This window comes from Hyperolius riggenbachi, chromosome 6 (genome assembly GCF_040937935.1).
Source record: "Hyperolius riggenbachi isolate aHypRig1 chromosome 6, aHypRig1.pri, whole genome shotgun sequence".
Classification (NCBI taxonomy): Eukaryota; Metazoa; Chordata; class Amphibia; order Anura; family Hyperoliidae; genus Hyperolius; species Hyperolius riggenbachi.
In genome coordinates this window covers 214,793,062-214,806,702 of record NC_090651.1, presented here as the reverse complement: position 1 = coordinate 214,806,702, position 13,641 = coordinate 214,793,062, and the positions used below count along the sequence as shown (strand labels likewise).

At 46.0% G+C, this 13,641-nt stretch overlaps 1 long non-coding RNA gene across 2 annotated transcripts in view; it reads left to right on the top strand.

Annotated features, from left to right (window-relative positions):
* Nucleotides 1–13,641, top strand: part of LOC137522643 (uncharacterized) — a 261,446-nt gene that overhangs the window by 88,168 nt on the left and 159,637 nt on the right. For both annotated transcript variants that reach the window (XR_011022373.1, XR_011022372.1), the window contains exon 2: nt 8,640–8,773. This is a non-coding gene — a long non-coding RNA (uncharacterized lncRNA). The remainder of the gene's footprint in view (nt 1–8,639; nt 8,774–13,641) is intronic.

The window sequence follows — 13,641 nt, the reverse complement described above, 5'->3', positions numbered from 1 at the left end:
CTCCTACGGGATGATCAAATAGCCAGAACTGGAGTGTGAACAATCAATGGCAGGGAGTTAAGCCTCATAGACACTCAACATGAAATTTGGCCAAAGCAGACAATCACAACCGCCTCTGCCAAGAATCCAGCATGTGTACAGCCAGTGGTCAGCCTGATGTCAGACTTGGCAGGAGGCACTTTTTCCTCTCTTACCCTGCCTGACACTCTTCGTACAGTACTCCATCGGCCCTCCTCCCCTTGCATAGCAACAGAACATGTAACTAGCTTGGAGGCTAGCGACACAATGTACAGCGTCGGCCTTGCACTGTCACCTGAGGGATCGAGTCCCTGCTGAGTGACATGTTTTGGACGAGTTGCTTTAATGTTTTCACGATTTTGTAAGAATTGAGTAGTGCATGAGACCCTTCACAGCTCAGCCACTGCTGATACAGCACATGTTATCCACTGCTGCAGCTGCAAACACATAAATCCATTGCTCCAGCTACACACATAATCTTTCAGTCACTCAGTTAGCATACACACAGCTCATCCACTGCTCCCCTGCAAGCAGAGAGTTCATTAACTGCTATAGCTGCACGCGCACAGCTCATCTTCTGCTTCATCTGCTCACAGCTTTCATGAACTGCTCAAACTGCATAAACACGGCTCATCTTCACCTCCAGCTCCACTCACGCAGTTAAGCTACTGTTCCCGTTGCATGCAGCACAGACCCATATGTGAGCAAATACTCATATACTGCTTAATCTGCACTTATACAGCTCATATATTGCTCCAGCTGTACATAAGACATCTATTGCTTCAGTTGCACAGGGCTTTTGTCAAGCACAGGAGAAGCAGGCCTGTGCCCAGAGTGCAGTGCAAGATGTGGGGCACACTCTGGTGTTGTGGTGTTCACTCCTGGGTTTTATCCCCTTTGGGTTACGTGCGGCTGGAGCTCGGCAGGTGGGGTCTCCCGCCACACCACCAGTTACTCTCCCTGTGCTGCATGATTGGACTGCAGAAGGAAGGAATATGTGATAAAATTGCAAAAGGAGGCTCTGCCCCCCTACACAAAGTACAAGGTACATGAGTTGCTGCATTACAGAAGGAATAAAGCAGTGGGCAGGCAGGTAAGTAATAGAGGAGCTCATATCCTCTGCATCTGCCACTGTTACCACACACTGCAAATCTAACCCACTAGGAACCCACTGCACCTTAACACCCACTGACCCTTTGCACTGGCTGCACCTTAGCACTCACAGCAACGTAGAACCTTCTGCACCTTAGCATCAGCCAGCAAGTTGGCACTAACTGGACCTTGACAACCCGTGCATCCTAGCACCCACTGCTACTAGGCATTCATTGCTACTTAGCACCCCTCCTGCATTGTAACACCCAAAGCAATGTAGCACCCACCAGACATTGGCACCCACAGTACCTTGGTACTCATTGCTACTGCAGCCTGGCAAGTGTCAACCACTGTAGTTTAGCACCCACTGCCGCTGCACACATTGCATCTTAGCACCAACAGCAGCTTAGCATCCACTGCCACTTGGCATGTGATACTATTTAGCACCCACTGCAACCTGGCACTTGATGTACCATAGCACCTGTCACAGACCACTAGGCCGGTCTGCGGATGGGATAAATCGATCAGCGTCAGAAATCCTCTTACACGGTCATTTGTTCATCACGAAGGGTAACCCGCGTTCGCAATTTGATGAACTGACTCGCGAAGGGAGCGTTCTGATACCAACCGAATCACTCCACACACATACAATTCAAAGATCTGCCACCAAGCGAGTTACACAGCCCGCTACTGTAATTTTACTAGGACTTTGAGAACGCTCTATTAACCCTTAGCAGTATGCAGGAACCTGGGTCAGATCGTTATATCTGGGCCGGGTTCTCGCATACGGGTTATAAATGTATACTTCTATTAAACACAGGGTAGCGAGTTCAGGAGAATAGGTACGATTGTGTATGTTCAGCAACAGGTCATAACCGCTAAACGATTTTTAAACGTTTAATAACACCAATGCATTACATACAGTTATATACACCTATTAACATATAAAACACAGAGCTTAAAAATAAAAGGAATAAAATCAGAAAATTCTTACTTCGTTAGCTGAGCAGTCCATTTGAAAAATGAAGAAAATAGTCCAGTTTAAAGGTAGGCATTCAGGTTAAAGTCTTTGTACACAACATGCGCCCGGTTCTCCTTGAGCACATGTCTAGGCCTTCCTGGTAGATGGGAATTGAAGAACCGGGAGGAGTTCCTTGCAAACGCTTTTTACTGACCAGAGTTTTGGGGCGGTCACTACCTGGAAAGTAGGTGTGTTTGAGGCAGGGTTACCTCCTGGCAGGCAGGTTGCCACCCACAGACTCAGAGCAAGGAATGTACCAATTTATTAATAATTTGTGTGACTCGGCCCAGGAGTGGCGTATCGCAAATCCGAGACTATATTCGTAAACTGCTCGCGACCCTCTATTAAACGAGGTTATGCATGCCTAGTCTGTCGCATTCGCACTACGCAGGCCGGATAAAGTGGATTCTACATGGATCCCTGATAGCTAGAAAATTATACTTCAGGTGAGTGATAGAACTGATTTCTGGGTATCAGGAAATGTGATTTTGGTCTTGCTGTGCCAAACCTATTTTGAATTATTAATAAAGTAAATGTTTCCATTGTGTGAAGCTATGAGCTTGGAGGGAAATTTGAAGTTCAACCAGTTTGAGCTGGTTTTCCTTTTGGGGAAAGATGAGCTATGTAACCAAATGGCTTCTCGGCAGGGAAGCTAGCCACGTGTGACTTTCTCTCCTGACACAGGATGTGGGGGGAAGGTTACTGTACTCAGTAAGAGAGAGGGAAATTGACATCTATTGTGCATTTACCCAAGACTGACAGGAACTGTGCACGACCATGCGAAAGTCGATGGCGATTTTGCGCACAACTTTCCGTAATATTCGTCACATCTCCCCCCTACCAGTCGGACGCACAGAGTGAGTCTGTCAGACCCGCTCTACGCGCCGCTTAGCTACTGAACGGGTTCTCAACTTCTTATCTGACTGCCCTTTGGACAACTCACCAGAAGCATAAGGCCTCATGGTCCAGTGTGTCCCAGTGTCCGCTTTGCGGACGGTGCGATGCACACCAACAGGCTTACCTCTAAAGGCTTGGCTGGGTTTGCGTAGCGCTTCCTGTAAGGGAGAGAGTCGTTGGCTGCCATCCGGGTCACTTCCTGACTCTCGGGTGTCAGCCTGCGAATCTGGAAGCAGCGTGGCATACCCCTGCTCTAACTGACTACACCTTGGCACAACATTTTGGTCAGCACAACCTAGGTGGACATTAGAGCACATTTTAAAAAATGAATCAGCCTTCACCTGGGTGGCGAGGCTTGCCCCTTCTCCAGGAAGGATAGAGGGTGGACCTCTGGGCAGTTTTGCACTGGGTTGCTTCTGCAAGGGGAAGACATGCAAGGTTGAGACAGGGAAGGCATGGCCTGTCTCCTCCAGCTGTTTGTTAACAGCAGGCAATGGTGGAGCACTCTGGCTGTCATAGCAGGAGGGGAGGTCTAGGCCCCCAGCTGCCTGCTCTGACACCTGGCCTGCTTCCACTGCCCTGCACGGATATGACCCAGGCAAAACAAGACTGTTGCCTCTTAGATTAGAGACTGTCACATTTAAAAATACATCATTTTTAGCACTGTGAGATTCAGCATGAAAGCTATTGGCAACATCTGGTACAACATTAACATCACAGTTACGTTCATTTTTCACATCATGTACACAGGTATCTGGAACAACAGTGACAGGTTTAGAATCAGACAACCCGTGATTAGACAGCTGTCCATTAGAAACAGGTACCGCTTCCTTGCCTCCTTCCCTAGGAGGGCTAGGTACCATTACCCTTGCTGCCTCCCTCTGTCCCACCCCAAGCTTGTACAGTACCTGAGTGGGTCCAGACTGGCAATCCGGGGTGTTGATCACAGGTTCATAAAAGGATCGTAGGGTGCCAAGATCGGTGCCCAACAGCACAGGCACTGGGATGTCATCTGTCACCCCCACAACTTTTGTCTGGTGTCCCCTTCCCCAATTGAGAACAACACGAGCTTTAGCGATGCGTGCGTGTGTGCCACCAACTCCCACAAGTGTGACACGCTCATTAGGCAGGAAATTCTCCCTGGCTACAAGATGAGAGCGAACCAAGGTAAGCTCTGCGCCTGTGTCGCGGAAACCAACAGCGATCTGGTCGTTAACTTCCACGACTTGATGATTTACGGAAAGTCGAGGATTTGCTGCTCCCATGACGATGTAGGCGTGTGCAGTCGAGGATGCGCTAGCCACTTCTGCGCTAGGCTCTGGAGACGGCGTCCTCACCTCGGGGCAGGCAGACTTGAGGTGTCCTCGCTGTCCACAGTGGTAACACTTCAGAACATATGTGGCATCAGGCGGATGAGTAGCAGGTGCAGCATCCGGCCTCTGTGGCTGTGGGACCCGATTCCCATGGTTAGCAGGGGGAGGAGAGCTGGGTTGCATAGGTCTCCCCCCTTTCCAGCTCTGGGCTGGAGGTTTGCGGCTGTCCGGCACACGGGTGGCCACAAAAGTGTCTGCAAGTTCTGTGGCAGCTTTGGCGGATTCAGGCTTCCGCTCCAAGACAAACTGCCGGACATCTGGAGTGCAGCAGTTCAGCAACTGCTCCTGCACGATGAGGTCCTCCAGACCTTGGTGAGAGTCTTTTTTGAGGCCTCATGACCACTGCCTGAGCACGGTCAGCAGGCGATTCTCCAGGTCTGTGTAAGAGTCGGAGTGGCCTTTCTGCAGGGAGCGAAACTTTTTGCGATAGACCTCTGGGGTCAACTGGTATTTGGCGATAATTGCAGCTTTTATCGCCTCATAGTCATTGTCTTTCTCAGCGGGTAAGTCCACAAATGCCTCAAGCGCTTTGTCCCGCAAGTTGGGTGTCAGATATCTCGCCCACTGCTCCTGGGGCAGATGATGCTGACGGCAAGTCTTTTCAAATGAGTGTAAATAAGTGTCCAGGTCGGTTCCCTTCTCCATTTCTGGGAACTTAAATTTGGGAGTCCCAAACGGGCCTGCTGTGGGCCGGGGTTCCGGAGCACTTTGCGAGGGATTTTGGCCTTGCGCTCGCAGGTTGGCCATTTCAAGGTCATGTCTGCGTGCGGCTGCTCTCTCCTCTCTTTCCGCTTCTCTCTCAGCAAACCACCGGCGCTCGGAGGCTTCCCGTTCTGCCTGCTCCCGGCGTTCTGAGCGGTCAGCATTTTCTCTGACGATCTGCATGTACAGCTCAGGATTTGTCTCCAACAGCCTTTGTAATCCAGGTTGCATTCCAGCATCAGGAACACAGAACAGGTTTGCATGGGCGGGCTCCTGCCGGCCACCATGCTCCTCAGCAGTTACAGCGACCGGTTCAGACGCGGTCCCGTTTTCCTCTGGGTCTGGAAGTGGGTTGCTTTGCTCCAACCGCTCACTTTCCTCTGCCCCAGTTACAGCACCGTCTGAACCAGGAGTATGCTCTCCCAGCATCTGCTCCGGCTGGGTATCCAGTCGCAATAAGTCGTCGACCAATTGCGCTTTCTTTTTTCTATACGTCATAATGCCTTTTTCCTCACACAAGTTTGCTAGGTCTGCCACTGACATTTTCTTGTATCTTGCTGCAGCCATTTTTTGCCAAATAAAAGATAGGATAGGAAAAGAGATTGGGGGGGGAACTCTGTGCTACACGTTTAGTCTATATAAGTGGTAATGCACCGGTTATTGACCACAGATTTTTGATCTGTTCTGGCAGGTTAATCAAATAACGTTGCCGTTAATGTTCTGAACATACACAAATCCCAATAAGCTGCCAAACAATGTCACAGACCGCTAGGCCGGTCTGCGGATGGGGTAAATCGATCAGCGTCAGAAATCCTCTTACACGGTCATTTGTTCATCACGAAGGGTAACCCGCGTTCGCAATTTGATGAACTGACTCGCGAAGGGAGCGTTCTGATACCAACCGAATCACTCCACACACATACAATTCAAAGATCTGCCACAAAGCGAGTTACACAGCCCGCTACTGTAATTTTACTAGGACTTCGAGAACGCTCTATTAACCCTTAGCAGTATGCAGGAACCTGGGTCAGATCGTTATATCTGGGCCGGGTTCTCGCATACGGGTTATAAATGTATACTTCTATTAAACACAGGGTAGCGAGTTCAGGAGAATAGGTACGATTGTGTATGTTCAGCAACAGGTCATAACCGCTAAACGATTTTTAAACGTTTAATAACACCAATGCATTACATACAGTTATATACACCTATTAACATATAAAACACAGAGCTTAAAAATAAAAGGAATAAAATCAGAAAATTCTTACTTCGTTAGCTGAGCAGTCCATTTGAAAAATGAAGAAAATAGTCCAGTTTAAAGGTAGGCATTCAGGTTAAAGTCTTTGTACACAACATGCGCCCGGTTCTCCTTGAGCACATGTCTAGGCCTTCCTGGTAGATGGGAATTGAAGAACCGGGAGGAGTTCCTTGCAAACGCTTTTTACTGACCAGAGTTTTGGGGCGGTCACTACCTGGAAAGTAGGTGTGTTTGAGGCAGGGTTACCTCCTGGCAGGCAGGTTGCCACCCACAGACTCAGAGCAAGGAATGTACCAATTTATTAATAATTTGTGTGACTCGGCCCAGGAGTGGCGTATCGCAAATCCGAGACTATATTCGTAAACTGCTCGCGACCCTCTATTAAACGAGGTTATGCATGCCTAGTCTGTCGCATTCGCTCTACGCAGGCCGGATAAAGTGGATTCTACATGGATCCCTGATAGCTAGAAAATTATACTTCAGGTGAGTGATAGAACTGATTTCTGGGTATCAGGAAATGTGATTTTGGTCTTGCTGTGCCAAACCTATTTTGAATTATTAATAAAGTAAATGTTCCCATTGTGTGAAGCTATGAGCTTGGAGGGAAATTTGAAGTTCAACCAGTTTGAGCTGGTTTTCCTTTTGGGGAAAGATGAGCTATGTAACCAAATGGCTTCTCGGCAGGGAAGCTAGCCACGTGTGACTTTCTCTCCTGACACAGGATGTGGGGGGAAGGTTACTGTACTCAGTAAGAGAGAGGGAAATTGACATCTATTGTGCATTTACCCAAGACTGACAGGAACTGTGCACGACCATGCGAAAGTCGATGGCGATTTTGCGCACAACTTTCCGTAATATTCGTCACAGCACCCACAGTAACTTAGCACACACTAGACTTTACCACCAACAGCAACTTGACACCCAAAGGATTTTAGCACCAATTAATTATTGCATCCGAGGATCAACAAAAAAAGTCCAAAGCGCTCTGAAACCCCATTGACACCCACCCACCTGTGCAGGATCTGGTCAGCCAAGCAAAGCCATGTAGACATATAAAAAAGGATCCGCAGGACCAAGTGAGATAGGTAGAAGCTGGTATTCTTTTATTAATGGTAACTCCACACAAAAGGACAAGACATCCACAGGATCAGCTAACGCGTGTCGGACTTAGAATCTGCCCTTAGTCATAGTGACTAAGTCACTATGTGACTCAGTGATAGTGACTACCACTATGACTAAAGGTAGATTGTAAGCCTGACACGCGTCAGTTGAGGCTGTGGATGTCTTGTCCTTTTGTGTGGATTTACCAATAAAACAATACCGGCTTTTACCTATCTCACTGTGGCCTGCGGATCCTTTTTGTTGTCTCCTTGAATTATTGCACCCACGGAACTGCTGAACCCTGGTACCTACAAACACTTAGCACCCACTGGATATTTGCACTTTAGCACCCACAGCTACTTGGCATAATTCCATCCTTGACAGGTTTTGTTTAGACAGGAATAGGCTTTAAAGGACATCCGAGGCATCTGTCCTCCTACTTCTAAAAATGACTTTTAAAGTTATCCCACAGTTTTATTTTATATTTCAATCAACTTTTTAAGCTTTTACTGTTTCATGGCCTTTCCTCAATGATACATTAATTGAAGTATGCCAGGGCTAAAATGTTCGAACTATTGACACTTTTTATCTCTTTCCTGCTCTTAGAAGCCATTTACTGCCACAAAAGTGTTTTATGGCTGCAATTTTTTATCAGTGAGGGTTACGCTAGAGTCCGACCCGGTCCCGACCCGGGAACTGCCACTTACATACCTGATTTTTAGCTCTTTCAGGCAGAGAAAGAAAAAAAAGGAACACAGCATAGTTATTTGTGTGCTAGGCACTGTACACACCCATGTCTATCTCATCATGTCACATGTCACCTCGTGAGTCCTTTAAAAACTAAATGATTATTGTAAACACAGACTTTGGTGTTATATGTTTTATGCATGTATTTATTCTTGGGCAGGTGTACTGTATGTCAATTTATCCAGGGCAGCCAGAGTTTATTGGAAAAAAAAGAGAGGGGGAGGGGGGTGCGCCTGCACGCGCGTGTGTGTGTGTTTACCGTATAGTATTCCATTTAATTTAGTTAACCAGTAAGTTTGATGCAAATGCTTGCAGAGGTTTTCCGTGCTTCAGAGCATGTATTTAAATAACTATATGTGGAACTGTATCTCCCTCCCCGTATACAGAATTGTGATGAGTAAGTTTGCTCACAGTTTTCACTTTGTTCCAGAATTGCCCATTCTTCACCTCTAACTCATCCCTGTGGAGTGGGCTGCTGGATGTCACTGCAGAACAAGCCAGGATTCTGACTGTATCGATCGCCAAGTGCGGCGTTAACATGACTGATGCCAAAGTCTTGCCCAGGTACGTGAGCTGTGCTTCTGACAAATAGCGGCTGATGGGATGAGCTGATAACAGTTGGTGAAGTGAACCAGTTTCTCTGACCTTATGGGGAGGCAGCAGCAGGTCACAGAAGCTGAGAAAATCAATTCTGAATCCAGCAGAACTTTCTAACAAAGACTTCTCTCTGACTAATAGTATAAGCATCCAGGATACAAAGCTGCCTGACTGTTACATTTCTTACTTATAGGCTTTGAAATATATACATCTAGATATTTGGATGGGCAACACAGGTGAGGGCCAAGGTCATCAGAATTTAAGACACTTTTATTAAATAATTATGCTGTGTAAAATATATGAAACTAGGAAGACAATGGGCTCGATTCACAAAGCGGTACTAACCCAGTTAGAGACTTTAGGCATGATAACCATTTCACCACGCTGGTGAAAAGCCAGTTTAGGTGTGATAAGTTTAGGTGTGATAAGTTTAGGTGTGATAAGTTTAGGCATGCTAAGTTTAGATAAGTGTAGATAGCATGCAAAGTCCCGCACGCATAGCAGCGCCATTAAACTCTATGCGAAGTGCACCAGACTTTGCTAGCGCAAAACTTTTGATCAGCTGTGCACTGCGGTGCTAACGCAGTTGGTGCTTAAACTTATCATGCCTAAACTTATCACCCCTAAACTTATCATGCCTAAACTTATCACACCTAAACTTATCACACCTAAACTTATCATGCCTAAAGTGAGTTTAGGTGTGATAAAGGGCTTTTCACCACGGTGCTAACTGTTAGCACCGCTTTGTGAATCAGGCCCCATGTGTTTTCTCCCCACAAGTAATTTAGAATGGCATATAATAGATTCCTGGCACTAAAGAGGAATGACATAAGCTTAACTGGTGCTGGTGATAGATTTAACATGGCAGGAAAAGGGAGCTGTAACTGACTGCAATTATTATTATTATTTATTAGATTTATATAGCGCCAACATATTACGCAGTGCTGTACAATAAATAAGGTTACAGGCAATGATAACAGGGGTGACAGAACAATACAGGTAATAGACAATAGATACAACAATACAGGTAATAGCAAAAAGATACACAACACAATGCAGACAGTAGTACAATGCCAGATCATAAACTGGAGTGGTAGTGGTAACAAGTTCCAAATTCTGGGTAAAGTGCACACAGTCAAGTATGATGCACAAGGGGAGAGGGCCCTGCCAAAGGCTTACAATCTAGAGGGAGGGGTTGGTGACACAAAAGGAGGGGGTGCAGCAAGAAGCTATTGGCAGAAAGGATTAGGGTAGTGTTGAGTAGGCCTCCTTGAAGAAGTGAGTTTTGAGTGCTTTTTTGAAGGTGTTGAAGGTGGGAGCGAGCCTGATGGGCAGTGGGAGAGAGTTCCACAGGATGGGGGCAGCTCTAGTGAAGTCCTGCAGTCGTGCATGGGAGTGCGAGATGTGTGGGGTGGTTAAGAGGAGGTTGTTGGAGGAGTGAAGTGGGCGGCCAGGTGTATATCTGCTGACCAGGTCAGAGATGCAGCTTGGGCAGGACTTGTGTATGGATTTGTAGGCCAAACATAGGACCTTGAAGCTAATTCTGAAGTGAATTGGAAGCCAATGAAGGGATTTGCATAGGGGAGTCGTGGAGACAGAGCGGTGGGAGGAGTAGATGAGTCTGGCTGCTGCGTTCATGATGGATTGTAGGGGGGCTATGCGGTTTTGAGGGAGGCCTGACAGGAGGGAGTTGCAGTAGTCCAGGCGGGAGATGATGAGGGCATGGACAAGGAGTTTGGCAGTGTCTGGGGTTAGGAAAGGCCGGATCTTGGAGATGTTGCGTAGGTGGAAATAGCAGTCGCTAGCTACGGTTTGCAATGATGTTTTCAAGTTATCATTCCTAAAGGAAACCCAAGGTGAAAATAAACTGATGAGATAAATACTCCTGAAAATTAGTTATTTTTTCTTTTTAGAAGCTAAAAAAGTAGGTTTTATGTTGCATTGTCTCATATGAATGATAGAGTCTTTCACACAGTCTCAGGTCTTGTTCACATTGGGTGCGTTTAGAAATATATTTCAGTGCATGATAAAAAATGCATGTGTCGATGCGCATTTCTGTATGCTTATTTTAAGCATACCCATGTATTTACATACATGCGCTGAAATGCACTTGAAAGCGTTTTATTCAGCGTGGTCAGCTTATTTGATGTCGCAGTTGTTAAGACTTGTTTTCAGTTTAAAATGTTTTTGTTTTTTTTAAATTAGGGGTAAAAATGCATCTCCGAAGCGCATTGCTATGGGCTTCCATGCACTTAAAAAGCGCATCCATTCACTTGCATTGCTATGCGCTTTACAGCGCAACGCACAGAAATGCATGCAACACTTAGGCCTCGTTCACACTAAGTACATTTTTGTGCGCTTTTCAGCGCGCATTGTGCTGTGCATTCTGCAAGGTATTGATTTTCCAATGTAATGAATGTGCCTGGTTCACATCTAGGCGCTGTGCTGAGCTGCAGTTCAAAAACGTAGTGTTGCATGCACTTGAGTGTGCATTGAGCTGTAAAGCGCACATCACTGCAAGTGAATGGGTGCACCTTTTAAGCGCATTCAATCACATAGAAACACAGGCATTTTTTATGCCTAAATGAAAAAAAAACACATTGTCAGTTGAAAACAAATCTTTATTGACAACTGCTTCGATAAGCAAAACATGCATAAAAAAGCGCACTGAAACGCACACAAATGCATGGGTTTTTTATCATGCGCTTTTACACGTTTCTGAACGCACCCAATGTGAATGAGGCCTTCGTTTCTCAAACAGATAGTAACAAAGCTTACAAATGTGAACTTGCTACATTAGAATCAATGGAAAAGCTGTATCTAGCAAAGCGCACAACGCAATGTGCTGTTAAAAGCGTACAACAACATTCCTAGTGTGAACAAGGCCTCAGAGTCCCAGAGCTAAAATATATGAACTATTGACCTTTTTTATCTATCCCAAACACTCAGAAGCTGTTCTCTGCCAGGAAACAGTTCTATGAAGTTCTGTAATTCTTTATCAGTGAGGGTTAGGATCGCAACTGGAAGGAAACTGTCACTTGCTAACCTGAAAGGTTAAGGGCCTGTTTCCACTAAACGCGATTTTTCTGATGCAGATTTTCCCATAGGCATTCATTGGAGTCAGTTTTTCTGCATCCATTCTGCATCCAATCTGCGTGTAGTGGAAACAGGCCCTAACTCTTTGACGCAGAAAAAGAAGAAAAGGAGCACAGCCTAGTTATTTGCATACGTCTCACTGTACAAACACACAAATATCTCATTGTGTCACCTTGGGTACACTTTAAAGTGTATGTAAGTTGTGACAGGGCCTGTCATGACTGGCTTTGTCTTAATGAGGATGGATGAGGGGCGTTGCACAAAACGCCCACAATACGCTTGTGCACTGAATCTCTATGAGAAGGTTCATATCAGCGTGGTTCGTGCGCTGTGTGTTCAGCAAAGTGGTGCCTGTACCATTTTTGGGGCGATTTTGCCTCAATGGAAAGTATAGCAACAGCGCTAAACGCTCACAAAATCACTTTGTGCAGCGATTGCATTCGCGTTTTGAAGAATAAATACATTGTGTTTATTCTTTTCCAGGCAAAAAAGTTCACTTCCTGACTTGCATCAGGGAGTGAATTTAAAAACCTCTCTGGAAAAGTGCTTAGAAAAGCGATTTTACCAAAAAACGCAGCGCGCAGTGGAGTTCCGGGAGGGGGGAAAAAACACCACACAAAATCGCAAAACACTTGCGTTTGCGATTACGATTTTAGATGTGAGCAAGGCCATAGTCCCAGGCGCAACATAAGTGTGAAATAGACACCAGCCTAATGAATGTATTGAACAGAGAGCTCCAATCTCATAACTCAGTCAATCCAAGCAGTAAAGGTCCAATGCTACAGTTAGGGATAATGTAATGTGGCCCAAAGTAAATAAATCCAGCGCTGTAAGGATGCATGAAAGGAAATATACCACCGATGTTAGAGAATAGTTCAGTCAGACATACAGTAGATAATGCCCATAGTGCATAAACATCTGCTAGTATATGGTGCACAACTGCCACAACGTTGTAGAACAGGGGTCCCCAAACTTTTTCAGTCTAGGGCCGGGTAAACATACTTCAGACTGCTGCGGGGCTGTAACATACATAAAATGATGTAAAAAAAATTACATTGAATCCCCCAATAATGCCCAGAGGAGAACTTCCAGCAGTAGCCATTCTGAACGTCTTTGTGCACCAGACAGTGAAGCATACCCAGGTGACAACCTGCAGTCCAATTGGACAGCAGTGTCACCTAATGCAGAATTGGATTGGAAGCCAGGGCATGACTGCCCACTGGCTTCTACAGTATGTGGATGGGTGGTGTCACAGGAGCCCTAGTGGCTGACCGCACTTAGCCTTCTAAACGGTGCCAGCGCACAGATCGTGCGAACTCTGGTCGCAGTCAATGCGCAGGAACCGTTAAGAATTAGCCGCAGACAACTCAGAAGGGAGCCTGTGAGACACGGGTAATTACAACGTCACCTACTGGTTCAGAGTAAACTGCCACCACCGCGGTTACCATGGGACCGTGGAGCCCACTAACTGACTGACTAGTCCTGCGAATAAAACGGTTAAACACACGGTATTCTGTCTAGCCAACAACAAACAAACAGTAGCGTATCTTCAGAGACCCGGGATCAGTTCTGTGTGTGTGCTGATAAGCAGGGTAGCGGACAGTGAATGACTTGGAGAAAGTCGTTTATTCACGCAATATAAATAATTAATATATACAGACAATTATTAAAATCACAATTATTAAGACAGTAATAGCCAGTATAAAAAATAAAAGAAGGGAGAAAAATACTTAGTTCCT